This window comes from Patagioenas fasciata, chromosome 4 (assembly GCF_037038585.1).
Source record: "Patagioenas fasciata isolate bPatFas1 chromosome 4, bPatFas1.hap1, whole genome shotgun sequence".
NCBI classification, from domain to species: Eukaryota; Metazoa; Chordata; class Aves; order Columbiformes; family Columbidae; genus Patagioenas; species Patagioenas fasciata.
In genome coordinates, this window is record NC_092523.1 from 28,539,359 (window position 1) to 28,552,211 (window position 12,853).

General features: G+C 37.5%; 1 protein-coding gene across 5 annotated transcripts in view; it reads right to left on the reverse strand.

Annotated features, from left to right (window-relative positions):
- FRYL (FRY like transcription coactivator) overlaps positions 1-12,853 on the reverse strand; it is a 170,309-nt gene that overhangs the window by 147,656 nt on the left and 9,800 nt on the right. For 4 of the 5 annotated variants that reach the window (XM_071807478.1, XM_071807476.1, XM_071807474.1 and 1 more), the window contains exon 2: positions 3,182-3,390. The gene's annotated coding sequence lies outside the window, so the exon portion shown is untranslated. Of the gene's footprint in view, positions 1-3,181; positions 3,391-7,126; positions 7,212-12,853 lie in introns of those variants that run through there. The other variant, XM_071807477.1, reaches the window with a different exon arrangement.

Sequence of the window (12,853 nt, forward strand, 5' to 3'; positions counted from 1 at the left end):
TGAAAAGTTAACCAAAATCAAAGTTGGTTAGTAGACAAGAGTTTCCTTCTCCACTGCCTTTTTGCTGATGCAGTATTCTAAGCAGACTTCTAAAAGAAATCCACAACAGTTCAAGCCCCTTTGAAGGCCAATTGTATTTCATTTCAGGCATTAAAGAACACCACTGATAGTGTCCTATTATATTCAAGTAAATTATGTTAAAACAAATATATTGTCATAAGGAAATCTTACTCAAAAACTAGCATTTGTGATAAAGATACATAGATGTTCTCCATGGCAGGAAGTTCAAAAAGAAAAAGCTTCACAAAAGGTTAAAAAAAAGGAATTTTATGAATGTTGAACATTGCTAAAAAAAAAAAAAAAAAATCCTCTGACCTTCTAGACTGGAGCAGTACACACAAGCAAAACAAACACAACAAAACACACAAAAACCAATAATGACAAACACACCGGTATCTTGGAAAAGAGAAATCCTACAAGACAGGTTGAACAGTTGGCTTTTTTTCCTGGTCTGACACACACAGAGCTTTCCAACTTCACAAATTCAGCAGTTCTTCTGTGTCCCTATTGACATTTTCATCTTCTGTTTTCTTGTAGATGCGTCCCAGATGTTCTGCATTATTTGAACAACATGAGGTATCATCAAGCGTGGGGCATTCTGCAAGTCGCTTGTCACTGCAAGTAAGCAGGTTCTACAAAGCTCTTCAGCAGAAACACACCTCTGGCTGGGCAGCAGAGTGAGAACTAATGTTCAAAAGTAGCAGGGGAGGGGCAGGGGAAGCCCACAGAAAAACCCTACTAAAAGTTAGTGAAGCCCATTGAACTATGTAAAAGACACATCTTCATAGTAATTTTGTAATTAAAAAAAATTGTTTCCATCTATTTCCCCAATATCCATCTTACAATTAGAGACAGGTAATAAACAGCTGAGCAGGGTCATGAGTACCAAGTACTGCTCTAATCCTAAATCATTATTTAAGGAGAGGAAAGAAAGACCAAAAAACCAAAACAACACAAAACCACTATGCACAAACAACAAGCACATCAAACTTTCCTCCTCTTGATGGTCATTTATTTTCTTAATTTCACTGGAAAAAAACCTTAACCAAACTTAAGTGTTACACCTGTGAAAACACTTGAAATGCATGAACAGTTACATGAATTGCTCCAAATACTGTTTAGTAATTGCATTTACAGACAGGAATAGGCTTTTCAAGACAACTGATGCTCCAGACAATTTTTCAGAGAGATCATGTAGTCTTCACCATCAGTTCTTTTTGAGACCTGACTGGATAAAGCACTGAGCAACCAGGTCTGATTCCAGGGAGTAAATTAGGAACACAAGAAAAATGGCAGGCGGTGCATTTTTCAAGCTATATATTGTTTTTCCTTCTCACATGTAAGGAAAGCACTTCAGATAAGACTCTCTCTGCACTCTCTGACAGGAAAATATACCCTGAGAGATTACTTGTCTTTACCTTTTACTGAAGTGAAAAAACCCCCAAGTTTTTGCCTACACACAACACAATGGGTTTTTAATACTGAAGACAGACAACAGATAGAAAACCTAAGGACCCAATGCTAAGGTTATTTTTTTAAACCTACTACCTGATTGCCTTTTAAACATGTAGCAATAGCTACAGAAAGTACAACAATTACTGAGTAGTATTCCAAGAGCTAGATCAGCACTGAACAGCCTTGCTTCCTACAAGGATAAGCTACACAATTCAACCCTGAATGGTTGATGTTTGTCACTAGAGTACATTTTCTATATAAATACATAGAACATGTATAATCAATAAACCTTTTAAAGTGAGGTAAAACCAGAGCTGCCTAAAGCATGATAAGCACCCAGAAGAGAACTACTTACAGCAAAAATTATACTAACGTCCCGAAACCCCCTGCCTTTATTTTTCAATTTCTTTTGAAGATTGATCTGGAGTTCCTGCTCTAATGCTAAAAACTATATTTGCCTTCCTCGGACAACAGAAAAATAAGGATGTTCAAGGTAAATTTCTCCAGCAACAAATTTATTATCTCTTGAGAGAAAGAATATGTACATCATATAAACAATAATTATAGCATAAAATGTAATATAACTAGGAATGAAAGCTAGTGACAGAGGCAAATAACAGCGATATGATACACTGGAGAAGATCCAATGCCAGAATCCATTCACATTCTGTTGTACTGTATACTTCTATAAATAATACATTGGATAATACAACAAAGAAAAGCAAGAGCTATGGTAAAAATATTATTGTATAATATTCGAATTGTTCATGATAATTAGAATTAATAATAGTACATATAATATTCTACTACATTCTGTAAAGTAATATTATAGGATATATAATAAACACAGAACACCTTGAATACAGAAGTCCACATAGCAAATAGCACAGAAACAACAGCACTTCAATATTTTCCTCCTGTCGTGCCATTATGCGCTCTGTTCTCAAAGGCCAAAAGGAAGTACGGTCCGTCATTTTTACTACTTGACTACAGGGTGGCAGTACCTTGCATTATTTCTGAAGGACATTTTAGATGTTGGATTAGTTAGATAACATTTCAGCACAGAAGTGCTTTACCCATAACGACTGCCCTGTGCTGGACAGCAGTACAGATCTACTTACTACTGACAAAATCCTTACGCGAAGAGCAGTAAAAGGCATTTAAGTAAGGAATTGTGGCTCTTTACTAATTAGCTGCATTACCTGGCTTCATCCACAAGAGGACAGAGCTCAGACACCTGACTGCACACGATAAAGAGGACTCTATTAGCACCAAGAAGTCTGATTTGCAATGAGCACAGAAGTTGGTGAAAAACAACTTAAGTATTGAGCATACAGGAACTAGTTAAGAGAACTACTGATTGTACAGCAACCACATCTGGTTTAGGAAGTCCCCAAAGTGCAGGTCACTGGAAAATGGGAGCCCGCTTGTCCTGTTCTTAACCTCTTCTTTAGATGTACACTTTTGGCCATGATCAGTTACTATGTTAAACAAGATGTCTTTGTTTAACACAGTACAGACACCCTTCTATCCAGATAATTGATATCTGAAGTAGTAGTAGTTCAAAGTGTTAACAGTATAATATACATAACAAAGACCAAACCAAAAAGGAAAAAAATAGATGCATGAAAATTCATTTATGACAAAATTGTGAAAAAGGTCTTACCACTTAGAAGCCATAGTTAACCACCGAGGAGAGCTGTTAGCGTATCGCACTTAGGATGGATCCATCAAGACATTTTCTCCTGAGTCCAATGTGTGCTTAAGAGAAGTGAGGAGTAGACAAAGATGCAAACAGCTACGAGTCGACTGGTATGTAGCCAAATATTGGAAAAGGGTCTCCAAACACAGTACAGATAAACAAAATATAAAACGCTGAAAAGAAAATGAGAAAAAAACACAGTCAAACCTCATACACTCAAATTGGGGAAGTCAACATTTTAGAATTCTGATCTTTGTCACTGAAGGATCATAAATGTAACAGATTTTTATTGGTTATCTTCAGAATTTTTGTTCTGCTCAGAAGCTAGTGATTCCTAATGACTTTTTTTTCACTGAAAAATTAAAATTGACATGGGAATAAAATCTAGCTTCCCACACTCAGTATATTTTATGCACATTCATTCTTTGTGGAGAGTTTTAGTTGTACTTTAGTTATGAACCTACTTTATTAATCACATATACAATCGTTCCCAAATGCAAGTCATTCTGAATCATAATTTTCATATTAGTCCTTTTATTTCTTTTCTGATTTTTGTTGATTTTTTTTCCTGCTGCTTGGTTAGTGGGAGGATGGGGTCAGAAAAGGAAACAAACAGTCCTTCAGCTGTATTGGCTGTAACAAAGCCTTGAGCACTTCTGGAGATTCCTTCACAACAGAAATTTGTATGCAACTTGCACACTTGTCTAACATGCTTAAGTGGCAGAGTTTGTTTTTGTTCTTCTATACTGCCAAACTACAGTAAAAGCACTTTAGCATTTTTAATTTTACCCTGAAGGCAGATCAAGCACTTCTAACTGCTTTTAACAACTCAAGTCTCAACACGCCAGCATTCCTGATCATCCACTGCATATGGAGAGACAAAAAGCTGGGGTTTTGTTTGTTTTCAGTGGTGGTGGGTTTGGGTTTGATTTTTTGCTGTTGTTTTGTGGTTTGGTTTGTTTGGATCTTTTTTGTTTGTTTGAGGTTTTTTTTTGTTTGCTTGTTTAATAGTTTTTTAATTTTTTTTTTTTTTTTTAAGCCATAGCCTTAAAAAATGCATGTACATAAAAAGACCTGTACACCCAACGTGACTGTATCAGTGCTCTGATGCATCATGAATGTACTAGTTTCCTTTAGGGATGTGTGAACCATTCATTCAGTCACCATTTCTTTTATGTACAGTTTGTTCTACTTCTTAATTAGTGTTTCCAAAAATACAAAAGAGACCCACATAAGAAGTGCAATCTAAAGGTAAAAAAACACATTCCAAATATTTTAAGATGTAAAAGAAAGTTTAAAAGTGGGACTTAGAGACAATGAGGAAAACTAGATAAGCCTTTGCAAACAGGAAGCAAGATGATGTTTATATATAATTTGGGAACATACTATGTAATTCCTTGAAAAGGAAAAAAAAAGTCAAACTCTTAAAGACCTAACCAGTTATAAAGGGAAGTATTTAATGACATAAAATTCTAACTCTGAATTTTACCTGCTAAATTGCAACTCTCTAATCAAAACATCAACTGCTTTCTGTAGTTCGTGCACTTGACAGTAGAGTGCATCAAATCAGCATCATTTTTTCCTCTGTAGACAATCAGGGCAAGAAAACACTTTTCTATGCAGCAGAAATTTATGACCTTTCAACCTGCCTGCTGACATTTTATCTCACTTTCTCAAGCAAAATATATATTCACAGACATGAGTCTGTTCTGCTTCAAGGCTGCCCCCTTCTCACTGTGCCTGGGGCAAACCCAGTCTGTGCTCCTCACTCATCTTCATTCTTCACAGCATCAGATTCCACCCTGCCCCAACACACCACCCAATTGCCCAGCTGCTTAATGGAGGAAGTAAAGTTAAGCTGAAAACCAACTGGGTTGTCCAAGGTTTCAGACAACATACTGATGTTTTAGTTCAGCAGGCAGAGTGTTTAAAAAGAGCGCAAAGGGTGGGAGGCACAGGAAAACTCATTGGAGGTATTCAAGCAACACTGAGCAACAATGAACTTCAAATTGCAACTGCTTCCCAGAACTTCAAGTACAAGTACAGTTGTATTTTAATACAACCTAAGGTGCCCTACAGAATCAATCTGATCAGATTAAGCCTGACTACAGGAAAGAAAGGTATCAGTAAAGATAGCAGTAAGGTTGAAAGTCTCCCACCGATGTGAACCAAGTTCACAGTAACTACAGCATATTGTTGGAAGGAAGTTCACTGGCTTCATTTCCCAACTGCAGCTTACAACTTAAAGTTAAAATGTAACTATATCAGATCTGAAGTCAAAAGTATCACACAGAAAGAGGTTCAGCATTTGGGGTTCATCCCTACAGAAGATTCATGAAAAGCTAAGAAGCAGAACATGGCAAAACTATGTAATAAAGTCCAAAGTACAAGAGGTTAGCTATCACAAGGCTTAGAACAGTAATTCAAAGGACACTGCTGCTAACCGTAAGCTTTCATAGCTAAAAAAAAAAAATAAATTCAGAACTCCTCTAACATCCTGAATTGGAAAACACAGCTAGAAGTCCAGCCAACCTCAAACCTGTCCAGTAACAGCACATGTAACTTTTATTAGGTGAACTTTTTTTTTTTCTTTTTTTTTGGGGGGAAGAGGGTGTTTAAAAGAGAATTTTTATCTCATTTTTAAGTTGATGTATTATGTTCACAGAGTAGCTGCTATAAAGTTGGCTACCATGCAAGACTGAATTCAGCTGTACCTTCAGTATACTATGTTTGCTTTTACAAAGGTAGAATCAAGGCAGAGTTTAATTGTACTAGTTTTTGAGGCATTATTTTTAAAATCACAACAAAAAAATGCTAATAAGCCAGTTTAGAAGCAAATGTTTACAGAATGGCACCATGGTCACTCAAACATGTGGCTGACCTGGACTTTAGCTCGGCTAAATAACTCTCTGCCACAGGCACTGCTAACATAAATAACACAATATCCCCTATGAGCTCTGGTTCTCTGTCACTGTCCCGCTTGCTCCCTTCCCAAAGTGATGGCAGGTGCGGAAAGAGTCCATACAATGAGGAAACATTATCAGGCCACAGGGCAAGGTAAAGCCAAGCTGCAGCCCAAGGCTCATGACTTACACCACCCCTCATGCAGGGGGTGGAAGGAAAAGAACACATGATAACTATAACTCACATTTATTCTACAACATATTGACCATATATAAGACTTTCTTGTTACAAACCAACCAAGCATATTTTCCACTACAGCACTGGGAGATGCTAGCAGCAGAGGCTGAGACATTTTCAGGGGCTGCCCAATTCCTCCATCCTCCCAACCTTATCTTCAGCAACAGTCTGCACAGCTACACTGTACTAAGCTTACTGTTCACTTTCCTCACAAATAAGTAATATTAGTGGCTGTACCAGAAATTACCAAAAACAAAAAAAAAAAAAAAACAAGTTTAAGAGCACCTGAATATTACAGAGGGCATTTCTGAGCTAACTACCCCATGAGACTAGATTCTTTATGAATAAAAAGGGGGAATGCTTTCCAGGTTGCCAATGTCCAAATCTGCCCCATTTCTTTACTGTAGCTTGGCACACTTTGTCTTAACAGAAGATTTTCATTAACCATTTGGTTCTCCTGCTCCTTGCAAAAGTTTTATTAATAATTTAACAAATATATAACAACCACATTATATAACAACATATTCAACATCACAAACTAAAAAGTTACATGATGAATTGAGTGTTATTAAACACTATCAAGAACGCAGTTGTCATGCAGTACTTTCCCAATTTCACCAACCATCTCCTTACGGAAACCCAGCCTTTTTTCCATTCCAGGATTCACACAACCAGTGAGGCTGGGTGCCTACTGACCAGTTAACTACAGGGAAGGACAAAAATCATAAACAGGAGAGAAGCAGGGACTCCAGTGCAAAAAGCAAGTACCTGGGGGGCTTAGGGTGGTGGGGAGAAGAACTTCATTCACCACAGATATAACTGGAAGATGCATAGACTATCAGCAAGAAATTGAGGTAGGTTCAACTTCTGCATAACATAACAGAAATGAAATAACGCTCAGGAGGCAGATCAAGATCACCTAAGGGGAATTACAGGAAAAGAAGAAAAGGATGAGTATCTCGGTCATATCAAAACTCTGGAATATAACCAAACATCTGCACCTGAGAACTACATTTGTTATACTGGTTCAACACTTTCTCTTCGTAAGAATTAGAAATAGCTCTCCATTTACAAACTGACAAAGTTCAATTGAAAAGGCTCCTATAAAATCCCCATTTGTAGTTGAAAGGGATTTTGTAAGAAACTTCAGATGAGTGCTTGGTACCAAATATGTAATAACATGTCCACATAACCCAAATTTTAAAATGTATATATTGCATACTCCTTTCCTTAGTACGAAGAAAGGAAAAAAGCACATGAATCACAAATCACATCCATTGGGCCAGTGCCACAAAACCTGCCTATTATTTAAATTTTTATTTAACTTTTTACTCTTTGGAATCTCATTTCAGACTGCTAGAAATATGCCCAAACTCAACCTGTGTTTTTACCAGAGCACAGTGGATATTTCCATCTAGGCCTAAGATCTTTCAAGACTCTCACATTAGCCTCTTAATAAAAATTGCCTTTACTAGTGCCAGAGCCCAAGAAAACCACTGCTTTCAGAAACAGAGTGATAAAACACTTGTTCTGTTACACTTTCCCTTAGTGCTCATGTCCTCTGTCTCCCACCTTTACCCCTGCTTTTTTCTGATTGTTGATTTAAAAGCACATTTCCCCAACTGTAGTACATAACCAATTATTTTCTTTTGGGCCCCAAAAATGGGACCTTAGTTATTTTCTATTATATCAACTATAAGTTGGAACTTGGTATCCGAAATAAAAGATTTCTGTGCTGCTTTTTAAGAAACTCCAAAAATAACAGTGTCTGATCTGCAGGTGACCAAGAAATCATAGCTCTCTCCTGTTAGCGTCAGAGGGTGTCAGCAACCCATACATTAGGATTAACTCAAACAATGTTGTTTCCACCAGGAAAACAGCTAAAACTAAGTCTGCACCAGCACAAATTTTTAAATATTACACACAAGTATTTCAAAAGGAAGTAATAAGACTTGAGCTTGCCTAATCTTATGTCACCTAGAAATTTATCATCACTTGCTCCTTCTTATTTCATATGCACTGGGTGGAGGAAATGGTAGACTATAACCAACAGCAACAACCGTGTTCTTCCTCAGACACACTACACAGTGCTGCCTGCACTGATAAACAGGACAGTGCATTGACAGCAGTCGCAGCAGCTCCTACTAAAGCTCTCGCAGCCACTGATCTGAACACCATCATTCACCAGATCAACATGAACACAGTTTCAGCAACAGGAAAAGTGAGAATTTCCATGAGTTTGCAGTGCAAGCAAGAAGCCTCAAATTCTGATCTCTGCACCACCACCACTACAGCAACAACAGGGAAAATGCAAAAAAAAAAAAAAAAAAAAAGGCAAGCCAAGTGGCTCTATAAACTAAACCCTTTTTTTCCTTTTCACAAAATAAATTGCAAGCACAGACCAATCTAAAAATCAGCATGTAAACATGAAACTAAATAACTAAATCCGAAGAACAGGAAGCTTATACCACACTTTCAAATTGCTTTTGGTGATTTCCTACTTTTGAAAGAATCTCAAACCAAAACCAACAGTCCTTTCCAATTCAGTAAGCTTTGGGAGATCAACATCTAGCAGGGTTCAAACACCTAGAACTACTGAATGAAAAATGAACAGCTCATGTACTACTTTTAAAGAACTATATTTTTAGCTTGGAAGAAGAGTGCCAGAAACTATTGAATCACTGACCAGTTTTACTACTGTGCCTGTAGCAAGAAAAATACGTGGCAATAGAATTTTTCTTTAGTTTATACATACCATTAGGAGGAAACAACGTGAACTTTATGCACATCAGTACCAAAGGCTATGTGGATTTAAATTAAAAACAAAAGCAAACATACACATTAAAAAAACCCAACACCTCAGTTTACTCCCTTGAACCAAAGTAAGGAGCTGCTTTCCCCACTCCCTTCCCTCGAAGCAACAGCAATAGAAGTTAAACTCAGGTCCTATATATAAAATGCTAGTAGTTCTTCAAGTATGCTGACCAGACAATGTTGAAGTATAAGTTAGCAGATTTCTTATCTACTCACGCAGTTGCAGAAAAATATGCCTAAATTGATATATCCTAGTCTAGTGCAATATTTTCTTGCCTCCGGAAATCTGATACAAATACTATCTATAAAAGGTTAATTGCTTTTTAAACACAACAATCAGGATGAGGACCCTCTTATACTTGCAGACCATCTCTACCCATTCTTTTTTTCTTAAGCAGCATTCAACCTGAAGAGTTCAGAGTCTGTATTTACACGGCTGAGACATGGAGTTTCTGTTTCACTTTAACAGAAGCCCAAATGAGGCCAGTCTGCATTCTCCAGCATGACAATAAGATAAACAGAAATGTGTTTGAAATATTCTTCTTGTTTCTAGGCACAAAGCATTATAAAAGCCCTATTGATATTCTGTCTCTCCTATGCATCCTACTCTTCTCATAACAAAGGCATACCAGTTTTCAAATAGCCATCTGCTGAACTCAAAATATCTTTTGAGGACTTCTGTCACTAACATAATCCTTAAACATAGAACATCTGCATCATTCTAACTAGAGTCACATGAAGATTGCATGCATTTAAACTATATAGTTACATGCTGTAGTTTTATCTACTAGATATGGTTTTAAGGGAGCATGCAATAAAAGCTACTATAAGACTATAGAGACTAGGAAATACTTGAAAATGGAACTATTTATTATTAATTTAAAAATGCAAGCGAAGAGAATAACAACTTGCACTACAGCATAACACAGAACACACTATGCAGTACCTTTAGATTTCCTCCCAGGACATACAAGGTTTGGCTTCAAATTGGATCAGGTCAGTTGCACACAATATACTCGCTCACACCAAAAAATACAAGTATAATCTGTGCCTACCTGACTACCTATTCTGAATAACAGATTACAATATCAAAGGCTGATCATGATGTACAGTAAAAGAAGTGTCCTTAAATGTTTTTAAATTGGGCTCATTTTTCCCCAGCAAAAGGTCCAAAGGCATACAAAAGTGTTAATTAAATAAATGTGTATAATGGTAAAAACATTCAGATTTATGCCCCAAAAGCTGGTTCTATTCATTTTGTACTTGTATATACCTAACTTCCTGTTCTCACACTTCTTATACACCACTTCTGACCTGTACCAGCTATTGTATAGTTATTCACCTGCTAATTCTGCAGGTAGGTACATGCAAATGTAAATATATATATGTACACACACCGCATATGTATCAACTCTGACTCTGATGAATATCTCTGACTCCTAGTTTTATATGCAACATCCACTACCAAGTAGGTTCAAATGAGGAGGCAGATGTGAGGTCCAAACTGCAGGAACAGATGGAATGGGCAGGACCTCCACGATCTCTGTATTTATAGGAACCAGAGAAACGGGTGTGTTATATCCAAGTGAAGGGGTCAGGGAGACCTACCATACTGCTCCTCCTCCTGAGATCAAGAGCACTCACTCCCAGCTTCTTTCTCTTTCTGAGCCGAGGTGGGTATCCAGGAGCTCTGAGCCACTGCAACAGCACCAGCCATCAGGGGACCAGCTACTATTTGTCACCCTGCCCCAGGGAATACAGAGGCCAGGCAGCAATCGCAGTGCACAACACAGTAATTCTTCAGCTTTTTTGATGTCTTTTTTGGATGAGTCTACAGAGGTAGAAATCTTACCGTTTTTGCTTACAGCAATCTTTTTTAACATGACCAGTATTACTGGCAGATTAGTTCAATTTAAGATCATAAGAGTTCTTATCACTGTCAAAACATTCAGCTGCAACAGACAACTCTAACGGTTCTTTCTGATTTAGCACAAGAACAGAAGTGGTGTGGATAAGGACTATTCTCATGCAATACAGATGAAAATGCCTGGGAACACTTCAACCTATCTTTCATGCTAGCTTCTCTACAGAAAATCAGTCCTTGTTCAGGTGTACTGGTAACTCCAAGTCCCATTTAGGACATGGTGTTTACAAAAGAAGATGCTTCATTATTTTGCAAACTGGACAACATCACTGGAAAAGTAAATTCAATCTTTGCAATATCAACTTCAAATGTGAATTCCCAAGACCTGGTTTCATCAGAGCATTCTCAAGCCTTCTAGTATAGATACTCCACTTTTCTTTTTTCTTTTAATTAATTATACTTCTTTTATTCTTTTTTAACAGGCTCTCACACTGAATTACAAGACCCTTATCTTTTGGACCAAGTACAACAAACTATCTGTATTTGTAGTTTTCACCAGTCTATCCAGCTGTTATTTTATAAACATATCCAGCATTATATTCAGTCACTCCAAACAAATAAATGTAACTAAAAAGGGTTGGCAAAACCCCCACAACTGTTGTCTTTGAGACTACTACAAAAAACAAGTAGTGAAAGATAAACAGCAGTAAGTCTTCTGTGAAAGGCTAAACAAGCAGGGTTGAACACCGCAGAGCAGGTCTTACCCATATTCTCACAAGGATCTTTTCAGCACATACTTCCCTCTAAAAATAGTACCTGGTTTTTCTTTCCACTCTTCTCCTTTGCTTATTCACACATTGCTAGAGGTGTCTTTGAGCTCCTTGAACACCTTCTGCACGAGTATGCCTAACATGATTCCCACAGTGACCCCAACTATGGCAGGCCCAACAACCATCGGCAACAGTGATACTTATCAATGCTGTATTTAACTTACAGCTTCTCTTCCCATTTAACATAGTTGAGTAGTAATATTTTTTGTCATAAGTTGCAGCTTATAAAGATAAAGCAGATAAACCTTGAGAGGACTGAGGAGAAAGAAAACAGTATTCTACGGTTTACTGGCTAGGTATCTCCACCAGAGCACTAAAAGACCTCTATAAAGTCCCACTGGAACTTGCTCTGATATACTTCATACAAGTCTGGTCAATGCATGCTGAAAGGATTAATTCATATATGTAAAAAGGCAACAAAGGGATTTTAGGATGATCAGGCGAACAGGAAGCATCTCACCCGAACAAGAGAGAGTCTGGTTTAGCAGAATAATACTGTTACTCTCTAGAAATACACTGAAGAGAGTGAAATAAACATTACAAGCTGAAAAGCAATGTTGGCAACAGCCACTAACAAAACTAACCTACAAATTACAAGTACTCCCAAGTATCAGTTATTTAGGTCTGAAGCAGTCTTCCAATAGTTAGACAACAAAACATATAAAGCTTGCTTTTATTATCATGATCTCATGTAACTTCAGTTAAAAACCCAAGGAAAAAAGCAGAGAGGAAAAGGTCCAAGCCAAAAATCTTCTCCCATTTTCTGGAAAACAGGGAGAAAGAAGGAAGTAGATCACCACACTAACTCTAAAGTGACCAGCAGCGCCACTAAAGTGTGCAGGTCAATAGTCCCAGGTCTTCTGCTACAGACTCTGCTGAAAGCCAGCCCCAGCACTGAAAAGTACAGTTCACTTACACTTGTACAGACCATCTGCCAAAGCAGTGGCTAGAATGGCAGAAGAAAGGTACTCCTGTGAGGAGATCTGT